The sequence below is a fragment of the Dreissena polymorpha genome, chromosome 4, assembly GCF_020536995.1.
Source record: "Dreissena polymorpha isolate Duluth1 chromosome 4, UMN_Dpol_1.0, whole genome shotgun sequence".
NCBI classification, from domain to species: Eukaryota; Metazoa; Mollusca; class Bivalvia; order Myida; family Dreissenidae; genus Dreissena; species Dreissena polymorpha.
The window spans coordinates 124,692,872-124,697,841 of record NC_068358.1 but is presented as its reverse complement, the minus strand read 5'-3'; the positions used below and the strand labels follow the sequence as shown (position 1 = coordinate 124,697,841).

The 4,970-nt window shown below is 30.4% G+C and overlaps 1 long non-coding RNA gene across 2 annotated transcripts; it reads right to left on the bottom strand.

Moving 5' to 3' along the window:
• Positions 1 to 1,108: 1,108 nt before the first annotated feature.
• On the bottom strand, positions 1,109 to 4,580 carry LOC127877021 (uncharacterized). 2 transcript variants are annotated; one of them, XR_008048190.1, is made up of 4 exons: positions 4,505 to 4,580; positions 3,184 to 3,263; positions 2,541 to 2,762; positions 1,109 to 1,997 (listed from the first exon to the last, which is right to left on the bottom strand). It is a non-coding gene; the product is annotated as an uncharacterized LOC127877021 (long non-coding RNA). The 2 variants fall into 2 exon arrangements; XR_008048189.1 differs by having other exon boundaries at positions 1,110 to 2,042.
• Positions 4,581 to 4,970: the final 390 nt, after the last annotated feature.

Sequence of the window (4,970 nt, the reverse complement as noted above, 5' to 3'; positions counted from 1 at the left end):
ATTGATAAAATACTGATGAACATAGCATACAAGTGCCCTAAAATGCCATGAGAATATGTATTTGAGTTTTAAGTGTGTACGGTATTGTGAATTTTGTTAATTGTTTTGTTATAAAAATATAGGATCCAAAGTATTCAATCATAGATTACTCTGAAAAAGAAGAATAAGTAAAAAACTTGTCTGGCAAATAACTACATAAACAATGGGCCAAGTTCCAGATTTTTTTGTCACAAGTCAAGACCATTAACAGAAATTGTTGACTCTTATAGGTGTTATGTATCATGATTTGTGTTAAGTTTTTTATGGGAGACCCATGATCAAACATGGTGAATTAATTGTTTTGTTATTACAATAGAGGATCCAAAGTATTTGATCATAGGTCACTCTGAAACAGAAGAATTTGTGAAAACCTTGTCTGGCAAATAGCTAAATAAACACTGGGCTCAGCATTTTCCTGATTTTTTGTCACAAGTAAAGACTATGAAAAGGAATTATCGACTCTTTTAGGTATAAGCTACCATAGTCAATGTTGAGTGCGTGCTGCACACCACATTTGTTTATGTTCCATTAACAATGACATCAAAGCACAATGCTATATATAGATTATGTATTGTTTTCCATTGTTTATCAGTCTATAAACAACCATTTATTGTAATAGCCTTACATAAACTGTCATAAAGATGATAAAGTGCTGTTTATCCATAAATAAAAAATTGGTGGAATTCAGAAATAATTTGATCTGTCAAATGTTGAAAGTTGGAAACATTTATTCAAAATGTTATCAATTATAGTTTTGTTTCATGAATATAGAGTATTATGTTTTGTGTTCATTATGTTATGGATTTTGTTGTTTTGTTTTAAAATGTTTTAATAAATAACATGAAGAAATAAGAAGCTAGTTTGTTCAATTTTGATTTATTATTACATGTATATTACACAGCAAAACATTACTGCAAGAATGTTAAGTGAACACCTTATTATAATACATGTTGAGTTCAACACTGAACAAAAGAATATGCATCAATTAAAAACGACTCATAATACATTATTATATAAAACTGCATCATGATTCAAAAGTTAAAGAACATATAGACAGCTAAAACCTAAATAGGTGAGCCTTGCCCTGGGAAAATAGGGCTTAATGCATGTGCGTAAATTGTCGTACGAGATTAACATTTGCTGATCATACCAATCAGGCAGACAATTGCTGCTTTATTGTATTTTTTGTTGAAAGGGAGAGAGAAAATCCAGATAAGGCGGAAAGTGTTGCCCCTGATTAGCCTGTGCAGTCTGCACAGCCTAATCTTGGACAACCTTAAGTACATGCATTAAACCCCCTTTTCCAAGAGCGAGGCTCAAATATTTATTAAATGATTGATTAAGTCTTCCACATAACATCTTTTAAGAAACTTTCAGTAAAACATGTTTATTTGATGACAGGCATGGCAAAATCAGTAGTAAATTCATAGTATTAGTTTGTGTTACATTATAATACTTACATATTGTTGCTGGTTATAAATGTGGAAAAAGTTTGAATATGCATTGCTAAAATACATGTTAATTTTCTAAGAACTGCCCCTTTTATTTAAGGAATACTGTATGTATGCCCCTGTAATATTTCTGACAAAAGAACAAGATAAATAAATAATGATTAATAGAACAGTAAACTTGGTTTTCATTTTGTATACAAAGGATAATTATGTTCTTATTATTTACACTATATTGAAAGAAATAAGATTACATCATTTTATAAAGAATGCATTACTGAAGCTTCAAATTTAAAACAACCGTTTATCCACTTAAATGTTGCAAGCATTCTTAAACAACAAGACTAAAAAAGCTGTTAACAATAATTTTATTAACTACTTCCTTTCAAAAAAAGGCAGGTACAGTTGTGTTGTCGTCCCGTTGAAGGTGTTCATGTATCCAAAGGATGTACTGTGATCAATCTGTGTCCTCCACATGTTCAGTGCCAACACGTTGTTCCGAAACGTTTCCTGGATAAGGAGGGTGAGAGGATCAGTCACCACTTAACCCTTTTTCTGAAAAATATGAACACATAAAAAACTCAAAACCCCTTGCTAAATCTATCTATCTATCTATATATATATATATATATATATATATATATATATATATATGTATATATATATATATATATATATATATATATATTAGCTGTTATTGTCCAACTTTTAAGATGCAGGAACATAATGGCCACTGTTTCGACAGTAAATGAGTTAAATTTTCTACACTTTTAATTTTAAGCTGAGACAATTACATGAGTAGTTTTACGTGTTCTATATTCATATTACAAGCAACAATAATTGATAAAGATAAAATGCATTACTAATTCGGTTAAACAGGCCCACAGACAAATAAAATATTTGATATAGATAAAATGCATTAATAATTCCGTTAAACAGTCCACAGAAAAATAACATATTTGAAATAGATAAAGTGCATTGTTAATTCTGTTAAACAGGTCCACAGAAAAATAAACATGAAAAATGGGTCATATTCAACAACAGTAAACATACTGGTCTCTGGCTTGTACAGTATTGTCAGGCCATGCCACAACAAAGCTCGTCTTCATCATGTTCTCCCAAATGGACAATTTTTGCAAACACATCATCATGGTTAGCTTGAGGATGGTCCCAGCTGGGCCAGGACAGGCTGTCAGTGATAACTGTTGACTGTCTGGCAGCAATTTCCTTCAACAGCTCCTATGCTTCCGTATAAGTAAGGTGGTCTATGATATCCTTGAAAAGACATTTCTGCATTTAACAATAAATGTTTTGAACATAAAGCTAAGAATTTGACACAAGATGTAGCTACATGTACATATAGAATTTGTTATTTTTCATGACACCATTTTTTAACATTCCTGTCAGATTTTTTTGTAAAATTTCAATATTCACCTAGTGTAGTGTAGGATCATTTTTTTAAATTCTTTGCTCATGTAGCAACACAGTTTTACATACAAAGACTTTGTTTTATATATCAACAATTAGTGCGTTGAACTGTGTTTTTTTCTGTTTCCATTCAAGAATATTGTGAAATGACATAAAAAAAAATTAATGAAATCTCAACTTGCCTGAATATCTGAAAACATTATCTACAAATTATTTCAATATTCTCAAATGAAATCAACAGAAAAAAAATGCAGCTACATAAGTATACCTTTTCTGTTTCTTGTACCAAAGTGACAAAATCCAGTGATCCCTTCTTCATAAACTTCTTGGTTTAATTATGGTTGTATCCTATTGAAAAAGTAAATACACAATTTAAACCACTTTTTAAAACTATTTATGGTCTCTATTAAAAAAGTGAGTTGTAAATATGTGGTATTATTATCTAATAAGTTTTCTTCAACATTCAGGAAATCAAATCTTGAGGATATTCAAAACAATTGAAAAAAGAGGAATATCCAGAATATTCTTGGCTTTTACAAATATAATGATACATGCATTTCAGATGACCTGTATTTGATTTATTCAAAACACCATGTACTGTTGAAATACACATTTATCAAAATATATATGTGCTTTGCTAAATTAACAAAGAATATAAAGATAAAATACTTTAAATAAAGAAACAATAAGATGCACGAAAATAAATTGGGGCGAGTTGTCTCTTGATTGGAGCGAGTGAAAATATCTTTGATGCGAGTTTGTTTTGGGGCAAGTTGGTATTGGGGCAAGTTGTCTGGCGCCAGATACATGCATTTGATGCCATGAATTACTAAACTGTGTTACTATTTTCAAAAATATTTTGGTTATTCAGTTTATTTATAAAATAGCTGTGCAGAAGAAACTGATATAAATACATTAACCCTCTGCATGCTGGGAAATTTGTCATCTGCTAAATGTCATCCGCTGAATTTCTAAAATTAGCCATTTCTTCGATTTTTTTTCAAAGAATACTATCAGAATAGCAAACAGTTTGGATCCAGATGAGACGCCACAGAACGTGGCGTCTCATCTGGAACCAAACTGTTTGCAAAGGCCTTCAAAAGTTGGTTCCAGCGCTTAAAGGGTAAACTATGAGTTTTGGGTTTAAATTAATAAACTACCAGTACCATTCAAATGCATTTTAGTTAATAATAAATGTCATTGTCATATAACACACAATAATGAATATGTCAATAAATGAGCAGGATCTTGAATTGCCTGCCAACAAATAATGTTGTCACTGTCAGTTATGATGAAAGAAAAAGATACTGTACTGTTTAAATGATCTCAGTACTCCAAGGCTAATGATAAATTTAATTTATTTGCGCGAATACTAAAGTTAATTCTGTATTCAACTTGGCTTTTAATTTTAGTCTCTGTCTGTAACTCAAGTGTAAACGAGAGAACCAGTATTTACGCGTTCTGTGATGTATATGCATATACTTATATAACGAAAACGAATCATTTGATCAGTTATACTATTTTAATCTACTTTTATAAAAAGAAAATCATACGCACTATTGAGTTTTACAATAAAAAACATATTTTACCTTCTTCTTCCGTGTTTGACAATACAGATTCCGCCATATTTGTTGTTGTTGTTGTTGTCACAATGCGTGTTTATATTTAAATTTACATTTAAAATCTATATTTAGTCGGGGAAAAAACCGATCCAAGGGTCAGTGGTTCGAGCCTTGGTGCGGCTTACTTTTTTCTTTCTTATTTTAACTTTATTTTTGTTTTATACTGGAGCACGTTATTTGCGATGTTTAAATTTATTAATTTAAAGCATTAAATGAAAAACTTCAAAAAATGCAATTTAAGTGTGAACAAGCCCCTTTAATATACGGATTTTCCAAATCACTTTGCTGATCCATTTTGCATCAATTGAAGTCATTAAATTGAAATAATCATCTGCCTCAACATGAACCAATTGTACTCAATGATAATATTTGTTTGTGAATATCATAGTTCCTAAAATTCATTAAATTGCCTCAATTTCTTATATAGATTTTA